The sequence below is a fragment of the Pezoporus wallicus genome, unplaced genomic scaffold (genome assembly GCF_028554395.1).
Source record: "Pezoporus wallicus isolate ANWC-B61680 ecotype Strahan unplaced genomic scaffold, APGP_CSIRO_Pwel_v1 contig_749, whole genome shotgun sequence".
NCBI lineage: Eukaryota > Metazoa > Chordata > Aves > Psittaciformes > Psittacidae > Pezoporus > Pezoporus wallicus.
The window spans coordinates 4,763,523-4,783,308 of NW_026641327.1; the positions used below are offsets into that span (position 1 = coordinate 4,763,523).

A 19,786-nucleotide genomic window follows, 5' to 3' on the forward strand; every position below is an offset into this window, starting at 1 on the left:
CCTCTGCACGGTGCTGCAGGATGCCCTGTAGGAACTAGCGAAGCAAGAGGACAGGAAGCATGGCTCACCTCCCTCTGCCACCTTCCTTCAGGAGTAGCGAGCGGACAGGGTGTGTTATAAACTCGCTCTTTGACAATACTTCGCATCTCTCTGCATTTGGCTCTTTACTAACCCAGGCTTTAATGCAAGCACACACCAGGACCGTGTTTCCCCACGCAGCCTGTTAGCTGGCCGAGCCTCAAGCGGCTGAGGCAGGCCCCGCCAATCCCGTGCTAATCACCTCTGAGGCGGTTCGCTGTAACTTCTAAATGCTCCGCAGCCAGGAGGCACATCCCGCACACCGCGCTGCGGGAGCAGGGACCCGTGAGAAGCCGCACGGCCCCAGCCGCAGCCCAGCCACCCCGGTCGCGCCCGGACAAGCACCCGCGGGGCAGCCCCCGCCAGTGCGCATGCGCGGCAGCCGCGGGGCAAGGATAGAGGATGTGAAGGAGCACCACCACTACCCCGCCTCTCCCGCTCCCCCTCTAGGAAGCGGCGGAAAGTGCCGATAGCTTCCGAGTGCGGCCGAAGAGGGGAGGTACGGCCTGGCCCGGGCAGTCGCTCCCTCCGCTAGGGGGCGGGCGCGGGCGGGTGGGCGCGCTCCTCGCCGCCCCTCCCCTTCTCTCCCCTCGCGCCCCGCCCCGCCCAGCCCGAGCGCAGGAGCCGGCGGCGGCGGGAGCGGGGTGGTCTCCGCGGTCGCGCTGTCCGCACCTGTTCGGCTCGGTCCGGTCCGCGCGGTGGCGGCCGCGGCGGCCTTTTGCGCCCCCTGGGGGAGCGGGGCGGCGGTGGCGCGGCAGGTACGGGGCGAGGCGGCGGCGAGAGCGGCGCGGGGCGCGGAACGGGGCTAAGGGGAAAGTTGGCGAGGTAGGGGCCGCCCCTGCGCCTCCCTCCTCCTCCTTCTCCTCGGCCGGCCGGCGGAGTGCCCGGCGGCGGGGGCGAGGGCTGCTCCCGGAGGCTAGCAGGGCTGGCGCAGGAGACGAGCGGGAAGGTGAGCGGCGGGGCCGGGCTGGTTGTCAGCCTGGTAGCCCGCTGTGCTGTGCCTTGCCTTGCCGTGCTGTGCCGTGCCGTGCCGGCGGGGAGCGGGCGGCTTGGGGCGCTCCGGGGCGCGGCGCTCCTCAGCCCCGCGGGGTCCCTCCTTTTTCCGTCCCCCTCCGCGCCTTGCGTTTCCTGCCCGTACGGCGGGGCAGGTGGGCGCCGTCGGGTCCCCAGTAGAGGGACGATGGTGTAAGCTCCCTTCCCGTCCCCGCTGCGCTTGCCTCTTACTGCAGGGCTGGTTTGGTTCCTTCCCCCATGCGACCTTTCCTGCCTCCGAGTCGCTCGCGGAGCACCTCGCCCCGGAGGTTTTTTCCAGCCCGTCCGAGCACTGAGCGCCTGGGGCGGGTTTAGGAGGGGAGCGCTGAGGGCGCAGGGCGGCCCTGCCCGTGCTCCTGTCCGCACGGCCGGGAGGCATGGGTCTGCCAAGGTATCGGAACTCAGATCCCGGACGTAACTAGTCTGTGGTGCCGTATCAGCAGGTACTGCACCCCAAAGGCTGCCGGCTCTCTGCCGTGGTTACTTTCAGAATTTTGGGTGCCGAGTTACAGTGTGGAGATACGAAGATCTCCAGTATATCATATATCCATACCTATAACATTTAACCTAACGTATTTATAATGTATTTATAATACATACATATATATGAAGTGTGAGAACAAGTTACCTTACTGGTATTGTGAAGCAGATGCAACAGCAGTAAAAGATACTACTTTGAATATAAAATTCCCATTAACCTACAGCGTTTCTCACTTCCTCTCATTACTGAGATTATCTGAAGTAATTAGCCTCTCCTTCTGTTGCTCCTTGCCTTTCTCTTTTTCGAAGATGTAGAGATTTGTTTGTGTTTTCCCTGCTGGGGTAGTTGCTTCCGTTGTGGCTGTACAGCTTGTCATCCAAATTGATCGCTACTGCTCTAATACCTGCGTAACAGAAATCGGAACAAATTAGTGCTTTGGTAATGTTAACTACTGATGCTACTTTGATCATCTAAAACTGTCTTGGTTTTGGTAGAAATATCTCTTATCACTGAAGTACTAATTTTGCACAGTATTGCATAGAGAAGTTATTTATAGGAAGGGAATTTAGATGTGTAGAATACTTACTTAGGTTTGGAGGGGAGTTGCACTTTCACTTTATAAAGTTTGTCTGAAACTAATCTGTAGAAGAAACAAGTTGTCCCTATTACCTGGGTAGCTTAGATCCTAAAGGAAACCGCTAACAAACAGGGAAGAAAGGTCTGCTTAGTTACCATATCTGGAAAAACCTGCTAATGAAATACAAATACTGCATTTTTATGATGCTGACATTATCTGGGACTGTCTTGTAGCACTAATGTCTTGATGGTTGGTGACAACAGTCTAATACATCTTTGGTCTTTAAGAAAAAATATAATATTCCATATATTTCAAAGTACACTTAAGAGCTTGTTTGAATCACCATCTTGTGTTGATAAGATTTATTTCCTTTCATTGAACACTCTTAATATTGCTGGCAGTAGATTCCTGGAAAAACTCCTAATACTTGTCATCTCTCTCTGTGATTTAACAAGGGTTTCTTATGTGCCTCTTACCACCTTTTTGCATGTTCTTTGGCTGGAACAGTTAGTTCATGATTTCAGGGCAGAAGTTTTGGGTAATATCACAGTGATGTGTTGTACTGTACACCACTTAACTTGTTACCCCCGTGCCTCCAAAAGACTTCTAGCACAAACCAAGACTGTAATAAGACTATCATTAAGTGAACTTTGTAATTTAATAGCATATTGAGAAAGCTCCGTAATTGCTTCTTAATTAATCAGTTTGTATTATTGGTGTGATATGCTTAATGCAGAAGATGATCATGCAAAAGCTAGTGTGGTAGTAACATCAGCTTCTTGCATATGTCCATGACTTGTCATGTGATAAATCATGTTTTTATCCAGTCCAGTGGTCTAAAATAGTAACTAATTTCTAAAGGTCTTGGGTGGTGTTTTTTTAATAGTCATTATAGCAGAGACATAGCGATAGTATTATAGCAGAGGCAGTGTCCATACATTTCTAAGCTGTGACCTACTTTTTGTACTGATGGGTAAATGATAGCTTTACATAGGTGCTAAAAGCCTAACCTTACATAGGTGCAACACTAGGAGTGTTATGTACAGAAGTCATTGATATTAAGTTCTCTAAGGTGGTCTAAATGCAAGTATAGTGAGCAGTTCTGTTCTATTTTGTTACTTTGTGTGTTTTCAAATAATTCTTGCTGTGCTGGCATCTATACATAGGGCAACTTGTTCATTACAAATTGAGCAGTTAAAAGTAAACTTAAGATTAATAGTGATGAGGACTATTGATACAATATGTTATTTGTAGCACAGTAAGTGTGCATTGTGAGTTTTGTAGGACCTTGTGGCATGTCTTTTTGAGTGAGAAACAATTCCATAACTACAGATTTGAGTATACTAAACAAAAATGATTTGTTTTCTGCTTGTGTTAGTTGGTGTTACTTGTAAGTTTTCTCTTATCTTCTGACTACCTGTATGTAGCAGTGCAATGTATGCTTTGTTCTATGGTGTTAAGTGTATGAGGTTAGTCAACAAGGATTTGGCACAATGTTGATGAGCACTAGCGCACCCAGTTTGCAGGTGTCAGCCTTGTGATGAGTATCCATAACTGATGTTTCAGTCCCTGATGGTAACACTGGATACCTTGGGCTAGTACACAGGATGGCTTTCACTTGAGTAGGAAGCTACCCAAATCAATCAATAGGTAATTCTGGGCTGGGGTTGTCTCTTAAGCCCACAGGAAAGGCAGGGTTTAGGCAACTTGGTTCAGGCTACATGGAAACGTCAGTATTAGCCAGGAACAGTCTGCCTGCAGTTTTGTTTTGTTTTTGGAGGCTTTTCATGAACTATATTGTTTTCTTGTTATCAAGGACTAAAAATCAGAAGGTATATATGGTCTTACCTCATGACAAGTGTGAATTAATGGGAGGTAAGTTATTCTTCTGTCAGGGTGTCTACTGAGGGGAAAGAGCAGGTACAGAGGCAGTTGGAGTGGAGTAACAGATGTGCTGCAAGTTCCATCCTGACTTACCTTGAGATAATTTATTCTAATCTCCCCATAGCCTAAGATACCGTTGCCTTCATATCAGCATGTACTGAACCTTACTGAGTTCTTATTTCTATTATTAGCATTGTAATATGAAACTCAGTCACATGTCCTGTACAGGACTTTGTATTCCTTTTCTTTCTTCTTCTCATATCCCTGCACAGAAAATACTTAATGAAATGCTAGGAAATAGTGTAATATAGAAAACATTCTCCAATAGCTTGCTTTATAAAGTTCTTTTTGGTTTTAATTTTTCCTCCTGTTGCCAACCTACGTACAAAATCTTGGAGCCTTCTCTCTAAGCAAAATATTGATGCTTCTGTACATATTTCAGTCACTTGAGCTGTGCTGAAATCACCATGATGCTGACGTCTGGTCATGTTTATGTGCTAGATTTTATGTTTTAGATTTTTAAACATTGCACGTGAGTAATGGTAATGAAGGGTTCCTGTTTGCATGGCCAGGAATAAGATGTTAGAGAAACTTCAAAACCTAGTAGGTGCTTGGTGCACTGCTGTATTGTCGTTCATCTGATGAGTCCCACGTGCTCTTGGTTTGCAAGTTGGAGAAGTCCAAGCAAATTCTGGGCTCTGAGCATACATTTGGAATACAGATTCTCCATCTGGCACTCCTCAATAAGATGGGAGGTATTTTTAAATCGGTTTCCAGAAAAAAAAAGAAAAAGTTGGAAAAGATACAGGCAGAAATGTATCTGTCTTTTCACCATTCTGACAGTTCCTCTGGATTTAGCTGGCACACTTAGGCAGTTTGAGGGCCTTCTCACATGGCCTTGTCTCATCTCAGCATGCATCTTCATCCAATAACAACACCTCTCCTTTTAATAAATGCAGTTCTTCCATCCAAGAATCCTCACCATTGATTTAACTGAAGAGGGATCTCTGCAGGCTGTAGACCCCTTAGTCTGCAGCCAGCGCATTATCCTAATTGCCTCTGTTTGAAATAAAGATCATCAGGATTGAGCTAATCTGATTGATTTCTGTGACTAGTTTCCCCCTGTTAAACTTCTGCAAATGTCTCTTCAATATGAAGATGAAATGGTAGAACATTTTGCAGACAGAACGGAAGTCACAAGAAACTGAAGCTTGCATGTGGTACAGGCATATGTTAATCTGTCATATTGGTTGTAATTTCATCAGTTCCCTCTCTTGACAAGTTTAGGTTTCATACAAGCACTTGCAGCAACTTATGTTGTGAGGAGAGAGAGTGTTCCCAGCTGTGAAGCACGACTGAAAGCCCTTCTGGAGAAACTGCATTTTTCAGAATCTGGAATTGAGAGGAGCTCTTAAAGTGAAGTGGTCATAATATCTTTCCTAGGAGAAGGAATTTGGGGCTTTTTGAAAGGCGTTGCTTTGCCAAAAGTGAAACTGGTGCTTTTCCAGGCATCATGAACTACAAATAAAGCCAAAGTAGTATGTTGTGTACTTGCTTCTATTGACCAGTTCAGTACGTTTTCAAGTTGTAATGTAGTAATCCTGGTCACGGCCACCTACTTGCCATCATCTTTATTGGCAACCAGCTTTTTATGTTCCTAACTTTGTGTAGTGGTCTGTGTGCTTTGAAGTTGGTTGGATAACTTCAGTTATCTTAAACGATACTGTGTGGTATTGTGGTAATAACTTACCAGTCATAGGCATAACTTGTTTTTATTTTTAGAATTTCTCCACTAAGATTTAGTGTTGACGCTTATAGAAATCCATGCAAAATGGGAGTAAAAGCCAGTCCTTAATTCAAACTTGTACATATGTGTTATTATAGTGGGCAGTTTTACAAGGGGTTCAAGAGGTTTTTAATCATTTGAGGTGAAAATAAATTCAATTTTTTTTTTTTTTAATTCTGTACAAGAAGAAAACTGGATGTACAGAAAGTGATTCTGCTTCCACTTGCTCTTCTATTGTAATACAAAGTTAATTACATACTCTTCCTCTTAAGTTTACGTGACCTTTCAAACAAGCTAGAATGTTTAATTTCTGAAATGGTAAGGTGGACAGTACTGAAGTGTGCTTCACTTCTACTTTTTCGTCTTCTGAAAAAGAAGAAATGGTAAAATTGGTGTGAAATCATAAAATGCTTCAAGGTTTGTAGCTGGCAAATGCATTTCCTGTGTTTTGGTAGCAGCTTTAATGTTAGTGATTCTGACACATGCCAGTTTTATATATCAAATAAAACATGCCATGTGCCAAAAGTAAAGCTAACTTTTATTTTTTGTGTGTGTGTGTAATAAGAAGCAAAAAGCTTCTTTTCAAGTCATTTATTATTTACGCTATTAAGCAGTTGTGTGTTTTGTTTCATTTTGTTTTTTGACCTAAATGAGACTTTATAAAATAGCTTTGGAAAAAGAGCAGTTGTAAGCAATTGAAATCAACAGTAAAGCACTTTATTACTAAGTCATACACTGTTCTGTTTGCACTTTAATGTACCAAAGTAGTTACGGTTTGACATCTTGTTCATTGATTTCCCACTGTCCTCTCCCTCCACCCCCAGACAGATTTTAATCTGGTGTGTGTAGTGTCATGGAAAGCAAGTGGTTCATAGCACCAAGCTGTGATGAGTAACCATGGCTATTTCCCTAGCAAGTTATGTGATACAGTTACGCTCTGTGGAATGACGCATTTTATGAATCAAAGCTGGGAGCCTGAGCTGTGACTTGTATGCGCGTGGGCTTAAATACTGTAGTGTTGTTCTTGTGTTGTTTTGCCTACAGTTGTGTGAATACGGATCCTGTTGTTCAACATAGGGCGGGCATCTCCCAGGGATTCTCCCTGAGTGTTCAGAGGTCTGATCTCTGCTCTTTAACTGAATTCTTTTTTTGAAGGGTGGGAGTTAAAGCTTAATATTCTCATTCCAGGTATTGGATGTATGTGCAGTTGGCTTCTATTTCTACAACTGTATCAGTATAAAATATTTTTCATAATTTTTGCAATTTTCTGGTTTGCTTTTTTTTTTTTTTCGTATTCTTACATAGATGTGAAAGGACTACTTGTACTGTAAGAGTGCAGCTAGAGGCACAGCTTTTGGTTGTAGGCAAACTTAGACATGTCCCTGAAGTTAAGCACATGCAAGGATTTTTTTGATTGCTGTGGTTACTTCAATAGTGATTTATCTGGAAGAGGGTAACCTCTTCAATGTGTTGCCAATGTTCTAGATAACACATTAAAAATCTCTAGTCTGTAGATAAAGCAGGTTGTACTTTGGTCAAGTTGAAGAGCAGCAAACACATGCTAAAGTACAGCTTGCCTTATCTTCATGTGGTTGTGGATTGGCACATTCTGAAATGTTTACTATAGGAAAGAAAGGCGTCTTTGAGCAACCTAGTGATCACCGGTTGCTCTGATTAGCTTTCAGTGGTTGTTACAGGATGGGCCAGCTTTTAGTTTGTGCAGCCATATATATAAATACACATATATATGTACCTATATATATATATAAAGATAAATATTTATTTAAGCCCAGTTGCAATTTCAGTCCCTTTTCTGCTCATTGCCACCTTTAGCTGTGCCTTTCTTAGGTGCCTGGTAAAAATAGTGTCACAATTTTTGGTTGATGGAAACTCACTGGGGAACTTTAATTTGAGTAAAGCCACTCTAAATTATCTTGCACATTATTTTACTGAGGATTAGTGTGAAAAGACATGTCTTTTTACAGCAAGATCCTATTGTATTAAGGGTCATAAACCTTTTTTTTCCTTCAAAGTATGTTTCTGTAAATATGACTTGGTTTGTGTGACATCTGAAAAAGTTATGAAAAATTTAGGCATGTGACTTTGAATACCTCTTAAATCGTCCATGTATTTAACAAAATAAGTAGTAATAGAACAACACAGTGTAGGCTGCTTATCAAACTATGCAGCATTTGATGGCTGTTTGTTACAATGTTGAATGCCAATGATGTAACTACAATTATTTTTGTATTATTTGTAGTTATGAAGAATAATGAGAGGAAGAAGTCGATATTTCTCATTTTATGCCAAAAGTAATAAGCGATTTAAGTTGTCACTGAGAAAATTCAGATTTGTAGATATTGAGCAAGTTTCATGTGTGAAAATACTTATGGTACTGTACTTCAGGTATATTAAATTAACAGTAGTTTTTAATAAAACTGCACACAAGTGTGGATTTTTATATATTTACAGCCATAGTGGACATTTTTTTATTAAAAACAAAAAAACCTTCAGCAACTGATTCTCCTTACTTGCAGATTTATGTGACTTTAGCAACACAGTTGTTCTTTGAAGCACTTGCCAGAATGTTTCATAAGCTGAGGGAGTTTGTGGGACTGTACCAGTCAAGGCTCACTACTGATGTGGCAAGAGACTAAAAATCTCTGACAGGTTTTAGAACTCCCTAGCAATACTCCTGTAGAAAAGCAGCTGTCTTAATTGTAGCTTTCGTTCATTAAATTCAGTGGATTTTAAGTTTATTCTCAATCTTTGGTTATGTATGTTCCCTATTCATATTGAAAATGCACACCTGGAGAAAAAGATCTCTATCTGAAGGAAGCTGGTGGTTTGGCACCTGGAAGCTGATAAAGCCCTAAGATTAAGGGGAACGAAGTGACTTTTTTGGTAACTAGGAAGTGATTCAGTGTTTAATAGTGGGAAAGGTTGCACTTTCTTTTGTTTTATGCCTTTTCTGAGCAGATATGACTTTATTATTGTTCAGATAAAAATGTAATCTTTTCTTTCATTCTGTCCTGATGTGTGGTACCTTTGACCAAAAGTGCCAAATAACTGATGGAGCACGTGAGTGTGCCATTACTATTCAGTTAAGAAGCACTTAATTGACTCACAGTATTCTGCTTCTGGCCACTGCACTGTGTCTATCAGGTGGTATCTCCCTGGAATAAATAGGGAGGATCATACTTCTCTTGTAGCTGAATGCATAGGCTTGTAACATCATGTTTTTTCCAAGTGTGAAAGAAACGCCTATCTGCCAGTGTAATGGTATTAGCCTGCTTTTATTAATAGCATGTGTTTTTATGGTACGTTATTATACAATAGTTCACTACCTGGATGAATTCACTACCCTTCCCCAACTGGCTATTTACAAGAACGCAGTTGCATTTGGCATAGAACCTTTGACATCTTGTAGTGACACTATGTGCTTATTAATAATAAGGGAGGGTTATGTGTTGGGATATTACCCTTTTGATGCAAGCTTCACCTGTTTGGAAAATGCTCAAGAACAGATACAGTGCTTTGGATGCTTTTTTCTTAATTTCCTTACAGATTTAATTCCTTATCAATATATGCCATAATGTGGAGGTGAATTTACATGCTTAATTTTGAATTCCTTAGGTAAAGATGGGAGACTCTTTGTTTTTTCTTTTCTGTGCAGGTGTTTCACAGAGCATTCTAGGGAGAAGTTTGTTGCCTCTTTCCAAGGATTTCTTGCTTTATTATCCAAGTGTAGAGCAAAACTGCTAGAAGTCCTGCTCTGGGTTTTCACTGTAGCCTGGCTGTTGAAACACCTTCTTGCCTCTCGCACTGGGGAGGCGTGTATTTTTTTTTTTATTATTATTATTTTCTTTAATTGTGAAATTCTTGCATTTTGATGTGATGGAAGTACTACACTTAACTCTGTTCTGTAATACAAAATTATTTATTTCTCCTTAACAGTATGAACAGAATAATGTAATTGCAGAGTTATTTAAAATATGTGGTAAATTGGTAAATCCTATTTATTACATGTTAATCATATAATTATACATATGTATATATAACATAAAATAAAATAATTATGTTTTATAATTATTTTATGCATATATAATATAAAATACGGCATATATTCAGCTGAGTATATTGGTTTCAGATCTGATATAGCAGTACATTTGGTTTTACAGTGTCACTATCTAACTAGACTTGGTTTCTAAACAGATATATCTGACTTGTGAGGAATTGAAGGTTTTGTGATAGTCAGTGTGATTCAGTGGAATATGAAGCTAGCTATATTCAGAATAGACCTATTAACAAAGGTAATTAATCACAAGAATAAATTGGTGTTATTTGTGTTGATCTGGATTCTGAAAACATGACATAAATAATGTTTCTTAAAAAAAAAAATCCAAAACATCCTCTTGGAAGAAAATGATTTTAGGGGAGTTGTAGTCTTTTTATATAGGAAATCAAGCTTACTCATGTTACCCATTTTCCTTAGATTGTGAAAGAGGACTCTGACCCTTTTATTAAATGGAGTTTTGGTGGATAATGTATTTTGCTGAGATTAGTAAAGGAGTTGAACTGAGGTCTTCACAAGTGAGCCTCTAGAATCTGATGTAGCCGGCCCTAAAGTTAGCTCTGTCATCAGGTACTCCCAAGAGGAAGAGATTTTGTTACTATTATCAGTTACAAATTCTGTTACTTGTTAACCAGTGTGTACTGTGTTTGATTGACTTGGAATAGTGTCATGTTGCACACTAGTGTCATCTGTGTTTATTTTTTTCTAATTACCCTGGAAGTAAATCTTTCCCAGTATAAGAGAATAGGTTTAAAATTTCTCTGGGTGTCAAAGCAAGCAGCCAAAAACAAATACAGGCTGTGTTAAGCTGATATGTTGTTTAGTCTGACAAGTGTCCAACACTGTAGCTTTTTTTATCACCTCACTTACCAAGAGCAAAAGCTTTTTATTTTTTTGACCTGTTTTTCCCTCTGCCTCCCATCCTTTAGGCATTTGCAAACAGAACACATTAACTTGGTTTCATCCCTTCTGCTACTTAATGAAGTACAATTATTTCTAAGCCCTAGATAACATGCTTATCCTTACAACTTTCTCTACAAAAATAGGTTGTAGGCCACATGCTACAGAAGCTCTCAAGAAAGTGCTCCCATAGGTGCCACCTCAGTTATGTGGATGGTCACAGCACTGGTCAGTCCTGTGCTTATTGATGGTCCCCAACTGTGAAGTGCACATGCCAAGAATTGTCTAATGGCTTTCCTTGGTTAGAGATGTTGTGCATCATTCACTGAAGCTCATATGCTTTTCTTTCTGGCAGCGGGGAGAAAAACTGGCTTTACAACCATTTGCTATATGTTATAAGGCAAAGTTGAACTCAACATGGGTAATAAAAAAAAAGCCTGTTTTACTGGATTGATTAGATGCAGCTTCAAGGCAGTCAGCAATGTGCTTCTCACCAGCAGATAAGGTCAGACAGTGTGTCAAACCTGTCTTTATTAGTGTCTCTCCTTTCCATTTGTTGAGATCCCTTTTGGCAGTTGATGTGTGAAGAGTAAATGAGGTGAAAGTTTCTTCAGTACTTCCAACATTGATGTGCTATCAGGTGACCTAAAGCAACACTGGATCAAATGAACATTCAAATCCTAAGCCTATTTTGTTGTCTGAAGATCATACCAGTAATGTTCAACTGTTGGTTAGTTTGCAAGCATGCTATAAAAAAGAAAAAAATAAGATTTCTTAAAGACATGAAGCTCTGAACTATATAAAAAGGTTAGTGCCTGCCCTAAGGATAGGGCTTCAGTGTGAGACTCAACAGGTATATATATTGTTTTGCCCACAGGGTGATGAATGAGCAGGTGCTTGGCTTAGGTTCAATCACTATGCCTTACTCTACATCCTCTAACTAATGGTCTGGGAGCAGAAGAGAGCAAGAGCTCAGGCTTGTAGAGATAGCAGCCTAGGATCCAAAGAAATGAGAGTATTACCTACATGATCAGAAGCATCCTGGCATGCTAATGTGACTGTGAATGGCGCAGAGATAGCCATCAAAAGGGATCACTGGTATATTATAAAATTCTTCAATAATAAGTTATTTGAGCAGTTATAAACTGCTACTTGAAATAAATATTCTGCAGACATTAACTTCTAATGCCTGTCAGTTCCTGCTCCATTGCCAGTGTTAAAACGTGACAGTTGTCCAGTGTTGAATAATTTCTGCAATACAGAGATTTCAGTCTTTATTGTGTACTTAGGTTATATTACCGAACAACATAATACATTAGGTTAGTGTCTTGAAATTTGAGGATGAAGTTGCTAGTGTCCTAAACTACCTGTTTGTTCCTTCTTTTGTTTGGAGGTTTGTGGGGTTTTTTTTGTGTTTGTTTTTTTTTTGTTTGTGTGTTTTTTGTGTTGGTTGGTTGGTTTATTTTTAAATTAGATGCCTGGGTACAAGGGAAAATACATCTTTACCTTGAGAACTGTTAAACACTGGAACAGGTTGCCTAGAGCAGTGGTAGAGTCTTCCTTGCTGGAAATCAAGGTTTGACCTTATGGGACCTTGGAAAATCTATTTTAAAGCTGTGCTTTTGAGAACGGTTAGGCCAAATGATCTCCAGAGATCCCTTCCAACCTAGTTTTCCTGTAATTCTGTGATCTAGGTCATATATAGCCATGCTTGCTTAAAATACTGGTGAATGCTTAATGAAAATAACGTTAATATTGTTAAAAAAATGTTTTTTTTCCCTGCTAAAAATAAATGTGGGAAATAAGTTAATGCATCAATGCAAAACATTACCACCACACAATGATACTATTAAGGGAGTTGAGGCTTGTTCTATATGGAGAAATAACTATAATAGTAGTACTCCATTATTTACGTGAACAGAGTCTAAACTGAGGCAAGAGCTCTCAGTCAGGTTGCCTCCTATAGATTTTTTTGATGCACACCATACTGTTAGTGTTTAAAAACTAAGTGTCAGATATAATCAGAAAGCATTTAACTAGTAGTACCAAATACCTCTTTTTTTTTTGTTATTGGTTACGATGGTAAATGATGAATGCCTGGATGAAAAAAAAATTATTGCATAGGGTGTATCTAGAGAAACACGTTCTATACTTATTGGTGTACTTGTACACAAATTGAGTGTGTTAAAGTATACTTGAAAGTAATTGAAATAAGTATGTTTCAAGATACTTTGAAGTAGAAAACTTCTGATGTGGTAGTTCTATGTGTTTGATTGGTTTGTAGGTTTGATTGGTTTGTAGGTTTTTGTTTTGTTGTTTTGGGGGTGTTTTTTCCAACTCTAGTGGTTGGCCTTCCTGCAGCAAGTCTCTTTAAGGTTTTGTCCCAGCAGTTTATTGTAGAAGCTATTCAAAAGTCAATGTTCTCTTTTGAAATTCCTTTTAACAGCATGCTAACTTGTCTTTCAAATTTTGCCAAGAAAATTTGGTTGTATACTGACTCAGGAAATAGCTCTAAGATCTGTGTTAGCATGGAGATGTCTGTGAATGTAATGCCTGAAATGCAGAAGAAAACCTAAAAAAAAAAATGAGCCTTGGCTTCCAGAATGGAACGTAAGTATCTCTTGCTAGAGATAATGAAGTCCTGTAAGCTACTTAGTGGGAAAATATACTTAAATATTCAAAACCTTGTGTGTTAACCTGTGGCAAACTTGCCTGTCAAAATACCTATGGGGACTACATGGCTACATAGTCCATTCAGGTTGAGTTTATTTAGCAACTTGTGGATACTGTTTCAAATACTTAACTTTACAATCAAAGCCTACTAGGTATATATGGATATACTTTATGAACCTGTTTTATAATGACTCCTTTCCCTTAGCAATGAATTACAAGGTCAGCATTACTCTTAAGCGAAAACTTTCTGTTTTTTTACCTCTTGATTGCATCTTTTTTTTTTTTTCTGTTTGGTTTTGTTTGTTGTTTGATATCTAGGCTGAGAAAGTTGGGGCTGTTCAGCCTGGAGAAGAGAAGGCTGCATGGAGACCTCATAGCAGCCTTCCAGTATCTGAAGGGGGCCTATAGGGATGCTGGGGAGGCACTTTTCTTTAGGGACTGTAGTGATAGGACAAGAGGTAACAGGTTGAAACTTAAACAGGGGACTTTAGATTGGATATAAGGAGGAAATTCTTTCCTGTTAGGGTGGTGAGGCACTGGAATAGGTTGCTCAGGGAAGTTGTGAATGCTCCATCCCTGGCAGTGTTCAAGACCAGGTTGGACGAAGCCTTGGGTGAGATGGTTTAGTGTGAGGTGTCCCTGCCCGTGGCAGGGGGGCTGGAACTTGTTGATCTTAAGGTCCTTTCCAACCCTAACTATTCTATGATTCTATGATCTTTATTTTTCTTTGCATTTAGATCAACCATACTTTTTTTTTTTTTTCCCCCCAGGCACGTAACCACTTTAGAACCTGTTTTTGAAGTGAGAAGCAAGGTGTTTTCATTGTGGTTGCCTGTGAGAAGGGATGTCCAATGTAGATGTTTCCTGCTCTTCCCTGACTCCTTAGCATAATTGCAGCTGTCAGAGACAATGTTCAAACAGATAGTACTGCTATCCTCAAATGGACTAGCCCTAAAATAAATTTGGTGGTTTTAAATACCCACTACTGACAATGAGTCAATTTTCTCCAAGCAGGCAGACCACAGGATTCACTTGGGGTTGGTTCTTCACAGTGAGGCTGTGACCCTTCTGCATTGCCAAACCTTTCAGGTGCTCTGGAAACACCATCTCTTGGCATTGTTTGTGAACCTGCTTCTCCTGCCCTGGCAGGGAATTATGGCTACATGATTAATGAGTTGCTTGAACCTCCAGGTTGGGTTTTAGTGGCAGCTGTGCAGCACAGTTTGATGATCTGGGGCTGGTGCTGCTGCAGTGTGGGCAGGGGTGTGCTGGAGTTTGGCACCCTTGAGCCTTTGACTTTGGGGAAGGTGGTGGAGGCCCAGCTTCAGAGCCTAGTTTGTGGTCCTGTTTTAGAGGTTTGCAAGGCTGGAAATGGGAGGGAAGTGGCCATCTGAAACCTATGTATTGCATTTTTGAAAAAGGCGTGTTTTACCCAGTAAAAGAAGAATTTTTTTGTTGTGTGGAGGTTTTGTTTGTTCATTTGAATCTTAAGTAATGCTTCAGATGCGGTGTTAGTTGGCTGTAGTAAAACCAAATTAACTTTTATCTTTTCTTCCTTTTAATTTCCTTTATTTTGGCTTTCTGTGTTATTCCAAAAAAAACATGACTCCTTTGCTCATAATGATTATTTTATCCTTTCTTTACTGCATTTGTAATGAGGCATGTATTTCAGTACTGAATTTTTTAGGTTTGGTAACAGTAGAATTGATGAAGAGGGAACTGTAATAAACTTATTCAGCAGTAGCTGGACTCATGAATTCAGGAAAAGGTGCTAAAGCCTCATAAGGACTTAATTTTACTGCAACTGTTTTGATATCCTGCTCTCTTTCTTTCCAAATGTCTGATTAGTTATTTCAAACAGTTAAATTAATATTGTTTTTCTTATAGAGCAAATTACAGTGTGATTCCTCTGAGTCAATGCACTCAAGAAAGAATATACATAATCCACATGCATCTACACATTTATTTCTCACAAGTTTAGTACACTACAGTGTAATAGTTTAATTTTGTACACCTTTGACAATAGTGCCATTTTTTTCCTTAATAGTTCAGTATTGGCCATAAAGTTCTTGGCGATAGGAAGGTGACAGTTTGCTGAACTGTTGTATACTGAAATATGGTTGAAAGCTTGCAGTGGGAAAAATAATTAGTACATTCTGTGCCAATGGTTGTAATGGTGCTACTAGAGTTGTCATCTTGGTTCTGAGGTTTTAATTTCGTTCTCTTTCTGGCAGTGGTAATAGGGTGAAGCTGAGGAGTTGGTCTGGAAATGTTAGAAGTGAATGTTTTAAGCTTCAGCAGGTCAAACCTTTATCTGTTTAGAAAACAAGATCTCTAAACATAGTACTGCATGTCTGGCAGAGGAGGTAATGTGTGTCTATGGTCACTGTTAGTCAGCTGTCTGTAAACTACGTATTTGAGTAATTCTGGAGAAAAAAAGTGGCAAATTCAGCAGTAAAAGAATGCTAAATAGTTGAATGAGATGCCTCCTTACTCGATTGTGCAGATAACATTGTTTGACTAGGACTAAAAAGCAACGCTGTCAAGGAAACCTTTCAGGCTCAGCATGAAATCATAGTATCTAATATTTATGAAGGGGAACTCACAAAAGATGCCAGAACTTCAAAGGGCATTTAAAAAAGCTCTAAACAAACCCCCAAATCCCAATAATAAACCCCCCACCCTAACCCTTCCATCTTGTGTGTCACAGTAATTGATGGTCTAACCCTCCCACTTTTTTTTTCCCCCAATGGTGCTAATAGGAATTTGTACAAATGACATTACCCATCCTAATTTTTTTCCCTGTCTCTGATCTAGTTCCTTAGGAACAAAGTTATTAATTATTTTAAATATGTCAGATAACTCCCGCTATGTTATCTAATTTCTTCTTCCTCCATCTCTGCATTGCTGTCATACTCTTCTTACTGTTTGCTTTGTTCCAACCCATCCCATTATGCTTTTATTCATAATGGGATCTTCTGCTTATTCTGCTTGAAACCCCCTATACTCTTCAGAGCCTGCACTAATCATTGAATCAATTAGCTTTATCAGTTCTGATTTTTTTTTTAATTTGAACATCATCTGATATAATGCTTTTGATATTTATGGAAAGGAGAGCCCCTTTTTTTTTTTTAATGAATGCAATAAGAATTAAACCAGAAGGTGTTACCTTTTGATTTTTTTCCTCAAGGTTTTGAACTGTTTCCCAGACAGAGTTCTGCTATGAAGTTTTCTTAGACTTCCCTTTCAGGCATGCTACTGTGGTTCTCTTCGGCTGCTTTGTGTTTGCTGGCTCAAGGTAGGCAGCCAGCCTGTCATTGCATTCAGTTCCCAACAAAACTGTTCTACCACTTACTTTGTCTAGTCATGCAAACTGCCTTTACTGTGAAAGGGTTCCTGTTCTTGTCATTGTTTCAAAAGGGGGACTATATGCTACTGAATGGTTGAAGGTTAGATACCTTGGTTATCAATTATGGTGATGTTTTGGCTAGATTTGGTAGTTCATGCTGCACTTGAATCCCCACCCCATTTTTGCAATGAACTAACTTGCTTGGGTGAAATTCTAGGTTTTATTAACAATAGGAAAGAGTATGTGGAACAGGCTAGAATTTGTACTTTGATTCCAAAGATCAGGGGAAGGTTGAATGCATTCAACATGTGTAAATATTGATGTCACATTCGGAAAGGTTTTGTGGGCAAGCAGACTTCTTCCCTGGTCATGACAAGGTGTATTTTGCACTAGGAAGGCAAGTAAGTTTAAGTAAACTAAGATGAGTATTTTTATAGAGGTGTAATTTAGGGTAGACAGTCTGGAATAAGGGTCATTACCTTTGTAACTGATCACATCATAAACTATATAAAAGTTTAGCTAATAGCTTTCAAAATGAAGTTGTAAATCTACTTTATTCAGTTACTTAGGTAAAATAAGCTTGACAACATTGTTTGTAGAATTGATTTCAAATTAATTTCTCCTTTAAGGCTGTCATGACAATCAGTTTTTTTCCAGGGAAATGTGCTGTTTTGTCAGTGATTTACTGTATCACATGGTTTTGGTTAATTGACTAGTTTTAAGCAAAACCAGAAACACAGTATTATATTTTCAAGTAGTCCTTGTTTTGATGTTTTCCTTTAAAATATACTTCTGGTGCATGGTTGTGAAAGAAACTGCAAGGAAAGAAAGCATTAGTGATTGTAGATTTCTGTTTCTCAGTCCAGCTATGATCATAGCTCTAACCTGATAAGGTGCTGCAGTCAACTACCTCTTTGCCTTTCCCAGCCTTTCCCTGTTAAGTTTTGAGGAATTTCCTTACTTGGAGGCATTACTCTTTATCACTGCCATGGAAAAGTACCTAGTGGTGGGTAAACCAGAAGAGAGATACCAGATCTCAACACTGTAAGCAAAGTTCTCCTTTTTTCGCTCCTGTTTCAGTAAAAACCAGCAGTGCTGGCCTAGTGCCTGCATTCCTCTGTAAGCATGCTGAGATTGCTTTGTGGGAAGTAGATAAATATTCTACCTGCCAGCCAGGAATACAAAAGCTGACATAGGAAGGAGTGGGGAATGTCAGATCTACTTGGCAAAATTTGGCTCTGTGTGTGTTTTAAGAAACACCTGGTGTTGTCTCAGGTATTAAGTGATTTTAAATTTTAAAATCAATCTATCTTCCAAGTTTAAAACTCTGAAAAATAGCAGCAGTTGATATATATTGGGTAATAGAGATGCATTCTCAAACATTTAGTTGTTTAATTCTGTAAATTACAGGAGCCTGGCTGTTCATGGGAGCTTTAACAAGCTTGTAAATTCAAGGTTCAAGAGACTTGCTTTACTTCAGATAGCAACAGAAGCTTTGTTAAAATAGTCATTTGTTGGATAGCTGTGTTAAAAATGAACAAAACCCACATAAGTGGGTTTGAATTACTTGTGAAGGCACTATATGTCAGTAGGAGAGTTGAAGAGAAAAACAACAAACGCAACAAAACACCAAAAAAAAATCTAAAAGCAAAAACACAAACCCAGAGGAGTACTCTTAAGAGCAAGCAGCTTTTTACCAAGTCATCTTTCCAAAATCGCACTCTATCCCGCTCCATTTTACAACCCCAGACTCCAGTCATGGCTTGCATGACTCCTGCTTGCTGTGGATGCAGGCTGCCTTCTGCTTCCTGGTGGGTATCCCCTTCACTGGCCTCAGATTTCCAATGTCCCTCTTGATTTGGGGTTGGAAACCAGCTGTCAGAAAATCACCTGAGCCTGGTCACATTGTTTGTAGCAACTGGAATAGGCTGACTTACCTCCGTGCCAGTACTGTGAAGAAAAAGCTCACGCAATGAGAGAAAGAAGTGTTGTTGCTTTGGTAGCTTTGTGGCAGAAGGTTTAGCAGATGTTTACTTAAAGGCTGGCCCAATGTTCTGACCCACCTTGTGATGTTGGATGGGTGTTCTGCCTGCCCTGGTGCAGGGAGGTGTTCCATGCCACTGGGGACCCTGCTCTCCAGCTACCCCGCCTGTATCTAAGCTTGGCACTCAAGCCACATTGCATACCCACCAAGCCACTGCTTTTTTGACTGTTTGGGGGATTTAAATGAATTAATTTGTTGAAAGGAAGGAGCTGAGCAAAAGATAGCTGCCACTGCATTTGCGGTGGGGGGAAGACACAGGAGCAGCTATTTTAGATGGATGCTTTTCAGAGTGACTTCCTTGTGGTGTGGTACACTGTGGTCACTAGGTGCATGTTGATCTTGTAGTGTAATGAAAAAATTGCCTAACAGGGATGTAAAGATGTAAATGTTTAGATTTCACTGGTCTAAAACATACACTGTTTAAATGCTGATTGAAAAACAGCACAGATTGTTTGCAAGCTAGGACATGTCTGTCATATGTTTACTCTTCTTTTTTTTTTTTTATTCACTGTGTAGGAAGTGCTTTCCTCTTTTAAACTGAGGATACCCAGGCATGTGCAGAGACTGGAAAAATGGCTAGCTGTTTTGGGTGTCAGTGTTACTCTTTTTTCATTTACCTGTTCTCTTGGTGCAGGAGGAGAACTTGTGCAAAAGCCATATGCAGTCAGTGCCACTGCAGATCCTGGCAAACAGTTTGATCTCATCAGATAGAAAGAAGATAACAAATTGATGTGATCCTAGATGTTTTGAAGTCTCTGAAAAAACAGAAAGGGGAAGAAAGAGGTGTGCTTTGGTAAGCTTATAATAGGAATCTGCCAGCTAGTCATAAATGGGGAGGAATATGAAGTGAAGATGAGAGAACTGTTCTTCCATGACAGGTTTTTACAAAGTGCAGATGTTCTTAGGC

The 19,786-nt window shown here is 40.1% G+C and overlaps 1 protein-coding gene across 4 annotated transcripts in view; it reads left to right on the plus strand.

Moving 5' to 3' along the window:
• PTPN3 (protein tyrosine phosphatase non-receptor type 3) overlaps positions 1–19,786 on the plus strand; it is a 152,826-nt gene that overhangs the window by 40,675 nt on the left and 92,365 nt on the right. Inside the window, exon 1 of one of the 4 annotated variants that reach the window (XM_057423073.1) lies at positions 710–836. The exons of the other annotated variants lie outside the window; for them this stretch is intronic. The gene's annotated coding sequence lies outside the window, so the exon portion shown is untranslated. Of the gene's footprint in view, positions 1–709; positions 837–19,786 lie in introns of those variants that run through there. 4 annotated transcript variants of the gene reach the window in all.